The following is a 17,162-nucleotide window of genomic DNA, read 5'->3' as shown; positions in this document are numbered from 1 at the left end:
CTGCCCAAATGATTATTTAGTTTTGTCCTTTATTTTATTGATATTGTGCTTTACTTTAATAGATTTTTAGATGTTATACCAACTTAGCATTTCTTGGATATATTACACTTGGTTATGGAGTATAATTTTTTACATATGTCAGTGGGTTTGGTTTGATAGTATTTAACTGAAAATTTTGGCATAAAGGTCTGTGGTATTCTTTTCTTGTCATGCTTTTGTCTCCTTTTGTTAGCAGGAAAATACAAGCCTTACAGAATTTGCAAAATGTTTCTCTTCTATTTTCTGTAACAAATTGTAAACAGTTGGTATTGATTATAATTAGTTATTTAAAAGTTTGGTAGAATTTATCAGTGAATTTGGACATGGACTTTTTCTTGTGGGAAGTTTTTTAAATTACAAATTCAATCTCTATGCTTGTTACAGGTCTACTTTGATTTTCTGCTTCTTGAATTTGTTTTAGTAGTTTGTTTCTTTTTAGGAATATGTCCATTTCACCTACTCTATCTAATTTACTGGCAAACGGTTATTCATAGTATTCTCTTATTTTCTTTCTTTTTCTTTAATGTCTGTAGTAACAACTGCTCTCTCATTACTCCTTTTAGTAATTTGAGTCTTCTCTTTTTTCTTGGTCAGTTTAGCTAAAGATTTATGAATTGTGTTGGTCTTTTCAGAGAAACAATATTTTTGTTTTGTTGATTTTCAATGTATTGAGGCTTATTTTCTGGCTTAGTATATCGTCTATCCTGGGGAATGTTCCATGTGTACTTGAAAAGAATATGTATTCTGCCTTTTCAGAGGGGAGTATCCTATTAATCCTAGTTTTTTTTATATTGCTGGGTTAATCTTCTATTTCCTCTTTGATCCTCTGCTTTGTTGTCCTTTTCATTCCTGAAAGTGGAGTATTAAAGTTTCCAACTATTGTTGAATTTTCCATACCTCTCTTAAATTCTATAACTTTCTGTTTCTCTTCTTTGGGGCTCTGGTTTTAGGTGGATATGCACCTGTGTTTGTAATTTTAATATCTTATAGATGGATATATTCTGTTATCATTATCAATTTTTTTACTTGTAATAAAATTTTTTGTTTTAAAGTCCATTTTTTTCTAATATTATAGCTACTCCAGCTTTACTTAATGCTGAAAAATTGAATGCTTTCCCTTTAATTTCTGGAACAAAACAAAGAGACTCTTCTCATCACTCCTACTCAACATTGCAGTGGAAGTCCTAAACAGTGCAATTACTTATGAAAAAGAAACAACATTAGTACTAATTGAAAAGGGGAAAATCTTTCCTTATTGCAGACAACATAAGTGCCCAGAAAAAATTCCCAAGAAATCTACAAAACAAAACCCCTTAGAAATATCAAGTAAGTTTAACAAAAACTCAGGATATAAGTCAGTACACAAAATCTATCATATATCTAAAAACCAGTAATGAAATATAAAAAATTTACAATACATCTAACAATTAAACAAAATTGAAAAAAACAATACAATTTATGATAACTCAAAGAATGGAAACAATTAGGTGTGAATTTAGCAAAAAAATAAACAAGATCTGCATGTTGAGAACTATAAAGCACTGATTCAAGAAATCTAGGAAGATCTAAAGGAATGGAAAGACATCTAGTATTCATGGATTTTTAGGATCTACATACTAAGATGAAGGAAATTCCCAAATTAATCTAGATTTAACACAATTTCCACCAAAATCACAAGATTTTTTGTAGTTATAGAAAAGCTGATTACATAACATATAGGAAAAATCAAAGGAATTAGAATAACTAATTTTGAAAAAGAAGAATAAATTTGAAGAATCACACTACTTGAGATTAAAATTTACTTTGAAACTACAGTTATCAAGACAGTGTGGTATTGGTAAAAGGAGGACATATATATTGGTGGAAAAGAATAGTGTATTTAGAAATACACCAATACAAATATGGTGAGCTGATTTTTTACAAAGGTGCAGTTTCAATGGAGAAAAAATAGTCCTTTTAACAAATAGTGCGCATATTAAAGCCACAGAGATTCTATGTACCACATACCTATCTGAATAATTACCATTAAGAGAAGTATGAATGGGTGCCTGCCTGGCCCTGCTGGAAGAGAATGTGACTCTTGATCTTGGGCTTGTGAGTTCAAGCCCCATGTTGGGTGTAGAAATTACTTAAATAAACACTTTTTAAAAAAAGTATGAAGAATACCAAGTGCTGGCAAGGGTGTGAAGTAACTAGAACTCACACATTGCTGGTAGGAATGCAAAGTGGTTCATCCACTTTGAAAGACATTTTGGCAGTTTCTTATAAAGTTAGACATCCAGATACCATAACCGTTTATGAGCAATCCTATTGCTAGGCCTTTCTCTTGAGATATTAAGACTATGTTCACACAAAAACCTGCATATATAAATGTTATAGTCTTTTAACTCATCATCTCCAAAAGTAGAAATTGCCCAAGTGTTTCAACTGGTGAATGGATAAACAAGTTGTGATATACCTATACAATGAAATACTATTCAGAAATAAAAACTAATGAATAATTGATACATGTAACAACTTGGATAAATCTCAAAGGTGTTATCCTAGGTAAAAGAAGCCTGTCTCAAAAGGTTACTTGTTCTATGTTTCCACATATAGGACATTTTAGAAAAGTAGAAACTAGATTGAAAGAAAACAGGAGTCTTTGCAAGGGTTTTTGGGCAAGGAAGACTGTGACTAAAACAGGGGGAATTTGGGGGGTTAAGGGGTTGTTCTGTATCCTGACTGTGGTGTGGTTACATGAATCTATGCATGTGTTAGTACTCATAGTACTGTTCATACCAAAAAAAGTAATTTATTATATGTAATTTTAAGAAATGACAAATCTCTTTATGTAACAAGATGAAACACATGCCTAAATATATATAGTTAAGTAAAAAAATTCTTGGTGTAAAATAGTTTGTATTATATGCTGTTGTTTGGTAAAAACATAAAAAATATATATACATGTGTATGTTCACATATGTATAAAATATCTTTGAAAGAATAACTAAGAAATTCAGTAGGTGACTAGGGGCTAAGTATAACATGGAAAGTTTTTATTGTATATGATTTTCTGTCAGTTTGGGTAACTGTTTAAAATTATTCTTTATATCTTTATCATATATGGTATATACAAAATAATACGTGTGGTTTTAATGGGCACCCAGAGTTGAAAACTACTGCTTTATAAGTTCCATATTTATTATGCTATTTTTGTTTATTGTTTGTCTTCCTCACTAAAATGTAAGTTTTAGAAGTGTGAGGATTTTTTCCACTCCTTTGTTTATGCAAGTATCTCTACTGCCTTAAACAGCGACAACCTCATAGTAGTTGACCAACAAATGTTTGTTGAGTGAATAAAATAAAGTGATAAGAACAGGATATATGGTGGACTCAAAGAAGAGGAACAGTTGTCTGGTTTGGGTTAAGGAGTGAAATTAAGAGTCAGTAGGTCTTAATGAAAGAGTTAAAATATCAGCAGATATATGAAAGGTGAATACTAGATAGCAGAGTGAAAGCACACATTATTTGAGATCTCAGTGCACTTTCCAAATTGTAAGCACTTGTGTGAGACTTTGACTTAGGGTGGGAAAAGCTGAGTGGTGAGAGATGAGGCTGGAGAGAGAGACCAAGTTAGACTTTTGTATACCATGCTAAGGGGTTGGGATTTGGGGAGAAACATGAGGGGTCTGAACTAAGTGATCCTTATGACTGAGAGAAATGGATGAAGTCTATAAATATCCATATACCACCCTTTCAACTTTTTCATGTGGCAATCTTCACCCCCTCCCCCGTGTACATTGTTATCCTACTTACTTGCTTTATTTCTTCTTAGTACTTGTCACTTTCTGGCATGTAATTTCTTAAATATTTTATTATCTGCCACAAGAATATAGTTTCTGTGAGAGCAGAAATTTTTGTCCATTTTGGTCATGGTTCTATCTTTAGAGCCTGGTGCATATTAACAGTTTGATACATATTTGTTGCATGAATTTTTCAAAATTTTGAACATAGAGGAAGTCAAGGGAAAATTATCAAGTTTCAATGCCTCTGGATTTCTGATAATCCACTGGCTAATTTTTCCAGATCAATTTGCAAATACAATTGATTATTAATAGCATAAGACCTAATTTTCTGTATTTATTCATTGACTACCACAATATCCTCTAAATCAACTTCTGTGCCTCCAGATTGCACCAGTACAGTCCATTTTCTATATTGTGGTTTTAAACATTACCACATACTTTCTTGTTTAAAATTCTTCTTTGGATTTCTGTTTTCCTTATAATTAATCTCAAACTCCATGATGTGGCTTGCAAGGTCCTTCCTTCTCTGGCCTCTTCTTACATTCAGCTTCATCACTCATTACTGTTCCTTTCACACTATAGTTCAAGTTCACTGACATTCTTCACTTTTATTCATCCGTTCAATAATCTAGTCAACATTAAACAAGTCTTTATTGAGCAACCTTCAGGAGATAAGGTATATTTCAGGTTTTTAATATTCACCAATCAATGGGACGGCCATAGTTCCTAAACTGTCTCCTCTACCTATTATTTTGTCACATTATAGTGCTATTAGTTGTTTATGTATTAATTTCCCCCACTGCTTGGATAGCCTTGAAATCCAGGACTGTGTCTTACTTTTCTTTATATGGGCAATATCAGGAACAGAGCCTTACACTGAGTGGTTGTTCAGAATCTCCTGGCTGAATGACAAAATATGAGTTAAAACATTGAAATGAACTATAAAAATACCAGCAAAAATAAGGACTTGGTGCTGGTCCCTGTCATTTCCCTGACCACATTTTGGTTATTTATTCATCAGACAAACATTGATAATCGCCTATTTTATGCCAGGCTCTTATGTGTTTAAAAATATCATCTTTAGGGCACCTGGGTGGCTCAGTGGTTAAGCCTCTGCCTTCGGCTCAGGTTATGATCTTGGGGTCCTGGGATCGAGTCCCGCATCGGGTTCTCTGCTCTGCAGGGAGCCTGCTTCCTCCTCTCTCTCTCTCTGCTTGCCTCTCTGACCACTTGTGATCTCTCTCTGTCAAATAGATAAAATCTTAAAAAAATATATATCATCTTTAGTCCCTAAGCTGTGGGCTCCTATTGCAAAGCTCATGGTTGTAGCATAGTATTTGGTACATGGTAGATTCTCACTATATATTTATAGATTGACTGAAAATAACCACAAAAAAAAAAAAAGGAGAACTGGGGTACAGATTTGGGGCCCAGAAGAGCTTTCTGGAGGTAGTGGCAATAGGTAATTCAACACTGAACTTTTTTAAAAAAGGGTTTTATTTATTTATTTATTTGATAGAGACACAGCGAGAGAGGGAACATAAGCAGGGGGAGTGAGAGAGGGAAAAGCAGGCTTCCCCCAGAGCAGGGAGCCCAATGTGGGGGTAGATCCCAGCACACCGAGACCATGCCCTGAGCCAAAGGCAGATCCTTAACGACTGAGCTACCCGGGCGCCCCTCAATACTGAACTTTTAACCACAGCAAAAATTATTCTTATTATTGAAAATTTGTTAGTTGCCCGTGGGGGGCGGGGGGGGGGGGTGGTGGTATATACATATACATTAATGCTTTCTACATGAGTTTCCCTTATTTATTTGGAAATCTGAGTATGATATGTAGTTCTTTGGATACCGTTCCGAGACAAAAATTGATTCAGATTTAAGATTTTTAAAAAATCTTGAGATCAAAGTATGCCACTAATAAAAATGAACTTTTTTCCCCAACATAATATGTCAGAAAACAGTAAAGCAGTATGACAAACACGTAATTGTTGACATCCAAGAGTCAAGGGACTAAGGGTTAGGAAGGTATTCAAAGGCTAAATCGACAAGGCGAAGTGACAAATTTGGGTACTTGGGGGCTGGCTGAAATAATGGGTTCTTGGAATGACTAGAGCTAGGATTTGTAAAAAGTTACGGATTCCCCCTCCTAGCGGGTTTACATCACTATCCAGCTTCTGATAGGGTGAGAGAGTCAGGGCGATAAAGTATTGTAAGGGATTGCTAGAGAGCCACAGGAAGTTGCCTGGCAAAGGGGGCGTGGCGGCGGAAGCAAGGCTTCTGCCAAACGAAGGAAAATAGCACTTCCGGTCACGCCATCGCTGCGTTGCGGCTTTCTTCAGGAAGGTGAGTGTAAAGAAAGAGGGTGATAATTTTCCCAAGTGAGTCCCCAGACACCCCGGAAAAACTTTCCTTCAACGTGGGGCGGAAAGAAATTTTCATCCCCAGAGTACGTTGTGTGAAGGATGTTTCTGACGCTTAGGTTCCGGTCGCCCATCTTCCCCCTCTTCTGAAGATGACAGACCGTCATCCTCTCCCCTTTTTCTCTTACAGTACTTTTATCCCTGGTCATTCTTTACCTCTCCTCGTTATCCCAGATCCTCTTCCTGATCTTTCTGAGCCTGGGTCATCCCCTCTACCGCAGATTCTTTCCCTACGTCTTACCTCTCACCTTGTTCCCCGCCCCCTTTTAGCCTTAAAATTTTTGGATCCCCTTTCTCCCGCTCTTCCTTTTCCTTCGACTCCAGTACTTTGCTCCTCTACCTGCCCCTTCCTCTCCCTCCCTTCTGATGCCTCTTGTTCCCCTCCTACAGAGGCCATTGAATTACATAATTCTGAAAACCAGGTATGTCTTCAATTTCATGGTCAATGCTGTTTTTGTTCTTAAAAATATTATTTTACTTGTTAATTATTTTTTTTATTTTTACTCTAAACAAAATGATACATCAGAAACTGCCCTGATTTTAATCCTCTATTCATGACATTTAAAAAAAACAAACAAACATGGGCGCCTGGGTGGCTCACTTGGTTAAAGGACTGCCTTGAGCTCAGGTCATGATCCTGGAGTCCTGGGATCGAGTCCTGCATCTGGCTCTCTGCTTAGCAGGGAGCCTGCTTCTCCCTCTGACCTTTTCTCTGTCATGTACTCTTTCTCATTCTCTCTCTCTCTCAAATAAATCGATTTTTAAAAATTGGCATAGAACTCAGTCCCCACTTTTTAAAGGAGCAAGGGTTTTGCCTGTTACCTGGTGTCAGCTCTTGACACTGGCAGTTTTCCCATCTCCTTTAGAACTTTACATGGAATAGGACTGGTTGACAGATATGACATACAATCACAAATTTATTTTTTCATATGAGTTACATTTATTATGCAAATCCTTTTCTGTTCTCTGGTAGCAACATTGAACAGGAAGCTGGCAGATTTTTCAAAGTTTTCCTGGGAACTTTGCATGTATTCTCTATTTGGCGCAGAAATGCATTTTTCTGTCCCATTCATCAGGTTCAGTTTGTCTTGTGAGAACATTAGTTAATCATAATTTATTATTCCAGTTTTACCCAAGAGAGGGACATCATGATCATTAAACTTATGATGAGGGTCAGGGTTTTTCAGGCTCTAAAAGGGAATTTAATCAAGGATCTCCTTTTTTTGTTTTGAAGATTTTTTATTTATTTATTTGACAGAGAGAGAGAGAGATCAGAAGTAGAGAGACAGGCAGAGAGAGAAGGGGGGGGAAGCAGGCTTCCCGCTGAGCAGAGAGCCTGATGCAGGGCTCCATCCCAGGACTCGGGAGATCATGACCTGAGCTGAAGGCAGAGGCTTAACCCACTGAGCCACCCAGGTGCCCCTAATCAAGGATCTCCTTGAACAAGCAATTTATTTCTCTCCTCTTGTAACTACAGTGTTATACTTGCCAAATAAGAGGTAATCCTATTTTTTTTTCTGGGCCATGTATAATTTTCAGTTCTTTTAGAAGAAATGAGGCAGAGATTTTCATGATACTAAAACACTTAGAAACTTTTTTGAAGGGTATTGCTGATGTCTGTGTATTCTTTATTCAAGTCATAATTACAGGGCATTTAAAAATCGCATGGCTTCAATCCAGTGGGCAACCATCATTTATTCATCCAAGAATTTTTTATTGAATAACTTTATGTGTCAGACAGTGTTAAGCACTGAGGATACAACAGTGGAAAATAGTTTATTAAACTGTAGTTGAGAGACAGTAAATGAATATATAATAAATATGAATAGGTTGTGATGGAGAGGGGATGTACTATTTTAAATAGGATGGATAGGAAGGCCTCCCTGTAAGGCAACACTTGAGCCAAACCTAAAGGTAGTGAGGGCACAAGCTATACAGCTATTAGTGGGAAAAACAGGATGTATCTATGTTGATGTCTCTATTTTTTGTTCACTCGCTTTCCTACACACCCCTTTTGCCTGTGGTCACTTTTCTACATAGCTTTAATGCAGCACTCTGCATAGTGAAATAACCTAATCCAAGCACTTATATTTCCCATATTCTTTTTATCCTGGCTAACTTCTTGCTATCATTTAGGTATATTGTCAGTTACCAGCCCTGCTAGGAAGACATCTTTATATCCATCCTCACTTCTCTTTCAGTCTGTGTATCCATGGTGCATTGTGTGCTATCCCACAGCAGAGTTAATTACCTCTTTCACTGCTCTTATCACTGTGTTCATGATACGTTGCCCATAAATGTTGGTATGTTAAATTGGAAGAATTTAGTACTTGATCTGTCTGTACAGGCAACCTTTTAAATATAGTTGGTCACTTAATGTTCGAAACCATCCTCTAAGTTCAGTATTATCATTGTCATCTTACTGATGATAAAACCAAGACTCAGAGCTAGATGGTAACTTACTATTGGTGGTGGAGTTCCTGGAGGTATGGTCTGCGAAACACTCAGTCCTGGCCAGATTCTCTTTGTCTTTATGTCTGTCTCTCTTTCTCTGTTTATTAATGAGAAATAGAAAATATGTGGAGTATTTTACTGTTTTATAAGACACAATCTGGGAATAGAAATTTTATTTTAAAAATTTCCTTTCATAAATCAGATTATATTAGGTACATGTTATAAATATTAAGAGCTGAGAGGCATGGTGACTCGTTTTACTTGAACATTTTTTAATTTAACAAGCATAAGTTGAAAGAAGAGTATGAATACTTTTATGCTCTGAACCTAGATTCAACAGTTAACTTTTGCCATATTAGCTCACTTGTTCACTCACACATGAGCAAACTCACTCATCCATCCATCCATTCATTTCACAGTGTAAACACCTTTGTAACCAGCATCCAAATTAAGAAATAGAATATGATTACCATCTGAAGGCCCTTGAATGCGTCCCCTACCCTTCGCATCTAAACTCCCATTAGTCACAATCCTAGCTTCTGTCACATTATAATAATTTTGTCTATTTTGGGACTTTGTAAAAATATTATAGTATAGTATTTTTTGTGTGTGCCTGACTTCTCTGGCTTAAGATTTTTTTAAGGGGCACCTGGGTGGCTCAGTCGGTTAAGTGTCTGCCTTTGGCTCAGGTCTTGATCTCAGGGTCCTGGGACTGAGCCCTGCATTGGGCTCTCTGCTCAGCGAGGAGCCTGCTTCTCTCTCTCTCTCTCTCACTCTCAAAAAGTAAATAAAACCTTTTATAAAAAAGATTTTGTTTTTGAGATTCATCCATATTATTGGGTGCAATGGTAATTCCTTCATTCTCATTGCTATGTATGCCATTGTTTGAATATATCATAGTAGATGGATATTTTGTTTATTTCCATTATTGGTCTGTAAATAATACTGTGAGCAATCTAGTACATGTCTTTTGGTAATATATGCACACATTTATTTTGGGCATATACCTAAGAGTAGAATTGCTGAATTATAGATTATGTATATGATTAGCTTTAGTAGATAATGTCAACTGTTTTTCCACAGTGGTTGTATAGATACACCTTGTTTTATTGCACTTTGCTTTGTTGCACTTTGCAGATACCGTTTTGTTGTTGTTGTTGTTGTTTTTGTTGTTGTTATTGTTTTTTACAAGTTGAAGGTTTGTGGCTGTCCTGAGTTGAACAAATCTATAGGTACCATTTTTCCAACAACATTTGCACACTTGATGTCTCTGTGTTACATTTTGGTAATTCTTGCAGTATTTCAAACTTTTTCATTATTATTGTATTTGTTGATAGTGATCTGTGATCAGTAGTGATGACTTGCCAAAAGTTCAGATGACGGTTGGCATTTTTAAGAATATTTTAAATTACAGTATATACATTATTAAACAATGTTATTGCATACTTAATAGACTACAGTACAATGTAAACATAACTCTTATATGCACTGAGAAACCAAAAACTTCATTTTACTTGCTTTATTGTGGCATTCATTTTATTGTGCTGGTATGGAACCAAATCCACAATGTCTCTGAGGTATGCTTGTACTATAAAACTCTCAGTATAAATCTTTAACAGTTCCACTTGCTGTAGAATATTGTCAGCACTTGTCATTGTCTTTGCTTTTGAAGTGAAAAAAAAAGCCATTCTAGTGGTTATGAATGGTATCTTATTATGATTTTAATTTGCAAATCTGATGATAAATATGCATATGTTTATATGTTTGTAAGCCTGGATATCTTCTTATGAAATACATGTTTAATCTTTGTCTTTTTCTCCTGGAATATCTTTTAGGTTTGTAGGAGATCTTTTTATATTAAGAATGTTGATATTTTGGGGGCGCCTGGTGGTGCAGGTGGTTAAGTGTCTGCTTTTGGCTCAGGTCATGATCTCAGGGTTCTGGGATCAAGCCCCGCATGGGGAAATCCCTGCTCAGCAGAGAGTCTTCTCCCTCTGCCCCTCCCCCTGCTCATGCTCTCTCCCTCTCCCTCACAAAAATAAATAAATAATATCTTTAAAAAAAAGAATGTTGATATTTTGTTAGATATGTTTATTACAAATCTCAGTTCCTTGCATTCTCAGTTTTTTAATGGCGTCCTTTGATGAACTGAATATCTCAATTTTAATATTGTTCAGTTTCATAGTTTTTCCCCTTTATGGCTAGCGCTTGTTCTGTTAGTCTTTGCATTTCTCAAAGTCCTGAAGACATTTTTCTGTGTTGTGCTATTGTTTAATCTTTCATTTGTATTCACAATTTATTTGAATTGATTTTGTGTATGATTTCAGTATGAGTAAAGCCACCCCCTTTTTGTATGTCAAAATGGACATTTAGGGGCACCTGGGTAGCTCAGTCGCTTTAAGCGTCATGATTCCAGGTCAGGTAATGATCCCAGGGTCCTGGGATCTACCCCACATCAGGCTCCCTGCTCAGCCGGAAGTTTGCTTCTCCCTCTCCTTCTGCCCCTCCCCCCGCTCATGCTTGCTCTCGCTCTCTTAAATAAATAAATAAACCTTTAAAAAAAAAGAAATGGACGTTCAATCAACCCATTATCACTTACTGAAAAGATCATTGTTTCCCTTGTATAGAGTCATGTTTTTCATAAATCAAATGACTAGATTATATATGTGGGTTTGTTTCTGAATTCCTTTCTGTTTGGTTTATTTCTCTATTCTTGTATAAGTACCACTATCATAATGTCATTTTATAATATATCTTATATATAGTCATTTAGTCCTACAGTTTTGTTCTCTTTCTTCAATAATGCCTACTTATTCTTGGTCTTTTGCATTTCCATATGTATTTTAGAATCAGCTTGTCAGTTTTCACAAAAATGCTTCTTGACATTTTGATTGAGATACCACTTAATAGATCAGTTTGAGGAGCGTGGATCATGGCACTTTACCCCTAAATATCTCATTGTTCATCTCTGAATATTACAGATGTTTTGTAAATAATTTAATTACCATTATGTTACCAAGAAAAATTAAGAATAATTTCCTAATACCATCTAATACCTAACCATTTTCAAATTCCTTTTTTCCCCAATTAGCCTTTTATAGCTGTATTTCTTGTTTTTTAAAAAAGAAGACAAGTAGTATTTACTAAGCATCTATTTTTCATCAGGAAATATATACATATCTAATCAAAACAAAAAAAGACTAAAGATGTACATATTCTTCCATTTTATATGAAAGGAAAGGAATTATACTTGGTTAAGAAATTTTTTTTAATACTTGGTTAAGAAAGTTAATCATAAAGCTTCAAAGGCTGTTTTTTGTTTTTTTGTTTTTAATTTAATTTTATTTTTTCAGTGTTCCAAGATTCATTGTTTATGTACCACACCCAGTGCTCCATGGAATATGTGTCCTCCTTAATACCCACCTCCAGGCTCTTCCAACCCCCCCCCCAAAACCCTCAATTTGTTTCTCAGAGTCCACAGTCTTTCATGGTTCGTCTCCCCTCCAATTTCCCCCAATTCACTATTCCTTTCCTCCTCCTAATGTCTTCCATGTTATTCCTTATGCTCCACAAGTAAGTGAAACCATATGGTAATTGACTGTCTCTGCTTGACTTATTTCACTCAGTGTAATCTCCTCCAGTCCCGTCCCTGTTGATACAAAAGTTGGGTATTCATCCTTTCTGATGGAGGCATAGTATTTCATTGTATATATGGACTGTGTCTTCTTTAACCATTTTCTGTTGAAGGGCATCTTGGTTCCCTCCACAGTTTGACGATTGTGGTCATTGCTGCTATGAACATTGGGGTACATATGGCCCTTCTTTTCATTACATCTGTACCTTTGGGGTAAATACCCAGTAGTGCAATTGCAGGGTCATAGGGTAGCTCCATTTTTAATTACTTAAGGAATCTCCATCAAAGGGTGTTCATATTCAAATGCATAGTTCTGTAATATGAAATCCCATGCTCTTATCACTGAAGATGATGTGTATGATATCATACACAAAAGAATAAAGCCCACAGCACAATAAAAAAAAGAATAAAGGTAAAAATCAAATAATAAAGAGGAAGAAATCCTGGTGAGGAAACTGTTAATTATAAAATGTGAAATATAGGTCTTACAGCTGGCTTTTAAAACCATCACCCAACCTAAATTAAAGTATACTTATATTTTTTGAGATGTCTTTGTTGTCCTTTTCTCTATTTTGCTGAACTTGTGGCTATTTATATATTTAGTACTTTTCAATCCATTGCAGTCATCATTTCAACTGTCCAGTTTGGAAGGAGCCAGTTGCAACCCTTGACTTTGGCTTCTTTTTTCATTTATTACTGAAATTTTCAAATATATTTAAAGTAGAGGATAGTAAAATAAACCAGAATGTATCCATTTCTCATCTTCAACAATTAATATCATTTGGCCAGTTGCCTTTGATTTTTTTCTCCTCACCTGCTTTTTTTCACTGGGTATTTTAAAGCAATCCTGGACGTTATATCATTACATGGGTAAATAACTCACTATCCATCTCTAGCTTTTTTTTTTAAAGATCTTATTTATTTATTTGAGAGGGAGAGAGTGAGAGAGCAAGTAAGAGCAGGGGGAGGGAGAAGCGGACTTCCCCTGCTAAGCAGGAAGCTTGACGCTGGGGTTGGTCCCAGCTGCTGGGATCATGACCTGAGCCCAAAGCAGACACTTAACCATCTGAACTGCCCCACATCTCTAACTCTTAAGTGCATTCTATTAAGTAACCACAAGACCATTATACTTAATAAGATTAATAGTAATTCCTTATATTATCTAATGCCCAGTCCATATTCAAATTTCCATGACTGTCTTAAAGATGTCTTTTTAGGGGCACCTAAGTGGCTCAGTCAGTTAAGCGTCTGACTCTTGATTTCGGCTCAGGTCATGATCTCAGGGAATGATATCATGCCTGGTCCCTGTGTGGGGCTCAGCATTCTTTCTCTCCCTCTTCCTTAGTCCCTCCACCCTCATATGTACATGCGTGCTGTCTCTCTCTCTCGGAAATAAATAAATAAATCTTTAAAAAAGTATTAATAAAAAGATGTATTTTTATAGTTGGCTTTGTTAAATCTATATGTTTATTGACATTAGATATTTTTCTTTTAAGTATTTTTTTCTAACTATCTGTAGTCACCCCCTACATTTTAAAGACCATTGGTTTATTAGAGAAACTAAGTAATTTATCCTATCAACAAATGGATTTAGATGATTGCTTCCTTGAGGTATTCATTTTGTTTTCCCATCTGCATGTTTCTGTTCACTGGCATTTAGAACTAGAGGCTTGATTAGATTCAGTTTCAATTATTTTTTTAAAGATTTTATTTATTTATTTGTCAGAGAGAGAGCATAGCAGGGGGATTGAGAGGTGGAGGGAGAAGCAAGCTCGCGCCTGAACAAAGAACCTGCTGTGGGACTCGGATCCCAGGATGCTGGGATCATGACCTGAGCCAAAGGCAGATACTTAATTGACTAAACCACCCAGGCATCCCTTCAATTATTTTTTAAGGGAAAAAAAAATCATTGCAGGTAGTGATAACGCACTTTCTATTGTATTTCATCATAACTGGTTTAACTTTTTAACTGATTCTGGGGTTGATTTGTGTTTTCAGGTTTTGTCAGCCTGATCTCTCCATTGTAGTATATCCTACCAACCTTTCTCCTGTTGATTTTAGCAGTCATTGAAGATAATTGTCTAAATTCATAATTTCAGTAGTAGTTGAAAGAAAGTGGTCTAATTTAATCAATCCTTCTGCGTTTATTAGCTAAAATTATTATATAAAAAGACTTTTTTTTAATCAACTCTTTTTTTTGTTCCAAAATGTAACTTATAAAAAGAAAGTCAAGGTGAATGCCTTTTCCCCCCCTTTTTTTTACTTATCAGAGTAAGGGTTGGTTTCCTAGAGACTTTCATTGTTTTCTTTAATATTATTAGGAATTCATGGATTTTTATGTGTTTTATTTTATGTATCCACTGTGATTGATTTTTGATGCTCAAACTGTCATTTTAGAAATTAGACTTTTCTGTTTGGCTCCTGTATCCTTTACATGATCTCATTAGCTCTTGCCTTCCTTGCTTTTTTTTTTTTTTTTTTTTTTTAGCTTAAATTTTAGTTAGTTAACATACAGTGCAATATTGGTTTCTGGAGTAGAATTCAATGATTCATCACTTAACATACAACATACAGTGCTCATCACATCACAACAAGTACCCTCTTTAATACTCTTCACCCACTTAGCCCTTCCTTGCTTTCTGACACAAGGTATTTTAGGCTCATTATGTACATTCCCTGCCCCAGTCCTAGAATCAGCCATTTTGCAAGGAGGCATGTATTCCTTCAGTAGGAATTGGTACCTAGAAAGCAAGATGTGAGTGCTCAGGGGATTATTACTATTTTCCTAGTCATCCTACTTGACCTTTTGTTGTGCCTTTTTCCTCACTATTTTGAATACAAGTGAATGACTCCACCAGCATTCCATTGAAAATTAAGCTAAGCATGGCTTTCATTTACTTATGTAGTCATTCATTCAGTAAAAATTTATATACCACACTACCTTGTATCTGATCTTAGGCTGGGTACAGAGGATGTAAAAGTAAAACTGACTGGTTTCTTGTCCTTAATGAAGATAGTTATAATGGGGTATGAGTAAATGAACAGACAGTGTCTAAAGAGTATGATGAGTACTATGGTGAGTATAGGCAAGTGGGGCAAGTGATAGGCTGTGGGGGAACACAGAAAGGGCATCTGCAATGGCTTTGGAAAGAAAGATAATGTTTGATATTGGATGAATAGAGAAAGTATGAAGGTTTAAGAGCTATGAAGGGTGTTCCAGTCAGAAGAAACTAGAAGAATTGTGGAGGAGGGATCTTGATATATTCAAAGAAAGACATACATGTAGTTGGTTATAACTGGAACATAAGTTTTATGTAGAGGAGGAGAACTGAAACTGGGGACTTAGGGGCTAGGAAGTTGAGAACCCCAAAAGTCAGATGAGAGAACTAGGATTTCGCTCTGAAGCCTGTGAGGAAGAAATAATGGAATTGTCCTAAGTGGATGAGATACACAGTTCTCTTTGTGATGTACTGATGATACACTGGGTGGGCTGATGGGAGTGGGACAGTAGGAGGCAGATGAGGAGAGAGGTGTAATGGTCCGGGAGAGAGAGAGAATGTCATGTTACACTGCAGCCTGTGTGGGTGGGAGAGTCGTGTTTGTGTATTACATCTGTTATAATTTATTATAATACATAATAGATATACAAACATATGGTGCAGTGTAACATGACATTTTATATATATGTATAATATATATGCGTATAATATGTATATAAGATAGATATGTGCATACACATGTACATAGTGTTGCAAGTCTATAATTCTTTATGTGCATATATATGCAGGGGCAGTCTCATTGCAACAGGTCTAAAATAGAGAATATTTCAGTGAAGAAACATTGCCCAAGGACAGCTGAAAAGTGGAAAAGGGCTAACAAACACTCCCACCTTGACCAAATGTGAGTCATTCTCCTTGGAGCCCTCTTTTTCAACTAGATACCATCTTTGGACATTGTCTTTGGCCTCTTTGGTCCAGGTTTTGAAAGAATCCTTGCTGAATCAACTTAATGAGATTCCCTCCCCACCCCCTTGATATGTGATCATCCAGGTCTGCCTTCAACAAGAATTCTGTTTAACAAGAATTCCCCTCTTCTTGATATTTTAATCAAGAATCTTGATGTTTTAAGCCCCGCCCCCACCATCCCCACCCAAATCTACTCCTTGGCTGTAGATTCCCAGCTGTCTTTACTGTATTCAGAGTGGAATCCATTTTCTTTTCCCTATTGCAATAGTCTTGACACCTATCGCAATAGTCCTTTTAATCTTACCATTTTAACAAGTGTCAGGATAATTTTTTCTTTAACAGACCCCGTGAGAACTTTTATTTATTGTGTACTTTCGCTTCAAAGCTCCACTAGTTGGCACTGAAGCCCAGTTGTGTATCCTTGAGTAATCTGAGAATTCCTCTTCTTCATGGGATTTAAGGATATGATAAGGAGTGAGATGATTGCTCAGATTCTCCCGGAGGTTGGAATGTAGCCTTGGCAGTTATGTCTGGGAGAATGGAATGATAATTGAAGATACTTATCTTCTTTTATGTGTTTGTGTGTGCCAGGCACTGTTGTATACTAATGAACATGTATTGTTTTTGTTTTTTAAGACTACTGTCTTAAACTTTTTTGTTTGTTTTAAACTTTTTAAAATATAAAAGTGAAATTCCTATACATGGTTATATAAGATGTAGACTGAGAGGGTCCTGTTACATTAGCGATTTAGAGGAAACAAGAGTAGTGAATATGTATGGATCAGTGTTAGTGAAGACTAATGTGCAGAGGACTAATAAAGGGGATAACTGGGGAAGCAAAATGTGGAAAAGATGTGTA

General features: G+C 36.0%; 1 protein-coding gene across 3 annotated transcripts in view; it reads left to right on the top strand.

The window, feature by feature from the left end:
• Positions 1–6,088: 6,088 nt before the first annotated feature.
• The window catches only part of LOC111140073 (MAGE family member D1), a 55,542-nt gene continuing 44,468 nt past the window's right edge, over positions 6,089–17,162 (top strand). For 2 of the 3 annotated variants that reach the window (XR_002640124.1, XM_022492458.1), the window contains exon 1: positions 6,089–6,173. The gene's annotated coding sequence lies outside the window, so the exon portion shown is untranslated. The remainder of the gene's footprint in view (positions 6,174–17,162) is intronic. The other variant, XM_022492457.1, reaches the window with a different exon arrangement.

This window comes from Enhydra lutris, unplaced genomic scaffold, assembly GCF_002288905.1.
Source record: "Enhydra lutris kenyoni isolate GAN:26980312 unplaced genomic scaffold, ASM228890v2 scaffoldscaffold150, whole genome shotgun sequence".
Lineage (NCBI taxonomy): Eukaryota > Metazoa > Chordata > Mammalia > Carnivora > Mustelidae > Enhydra > Enhydra lutris.
This window is presented reverse-complemented; position numbering and strand designations above follow the sequence as displayed.